This window comes from Pterocles gutturalis, unplaced genomic scaffold (assembly GCF_000699245.1).
Source record: "Pterocles gutturalis isolate BGI_N339 unplaced genomic scaffold, ASM69924v1 scaffold7376, whole genome shotgun sequence".
Taxonomy (NCBI): Eukaryota; Metazoa; Chordata; class Aves; order Pterocliformes; family Pteroclidae; genus Pterocles; species Pterocles gutturalis.
Window position 1 is genome coordinate 11,065 of NW_010100217.1, and position 325 is coordinate 11,389.

Here is a 325-nt window from a genome sequence, read left to right on the forward strand (position 1 = left end):
CAGCAAGAGCGGTACCCCTTCCTCTGCCTCCCCCCTCCCCGAATCCACCCTTTAGGACGGGTCCTCCCTGGGCAATGCCCCGTCACAGCCCCGGTGGCCACGTGGGACATCTCACGGTGACTCTCCCAAGGTACACAGGCGCTGGCACACGTCCCACGGTGGCAAAGGCCCGTCCCGGCAGCACCGCATCCTCCCATGGGGACGTTGGCTGCCGTCCCCCCAACCTCCGTGCCGGCGGAGCGCTCCCCACACCCCTCATCCCGCAGGGAGCCATCCTGCCTGAGGCACCCCGATTATCGCCAGCCCGTGCCGAGGCACGCAGCCC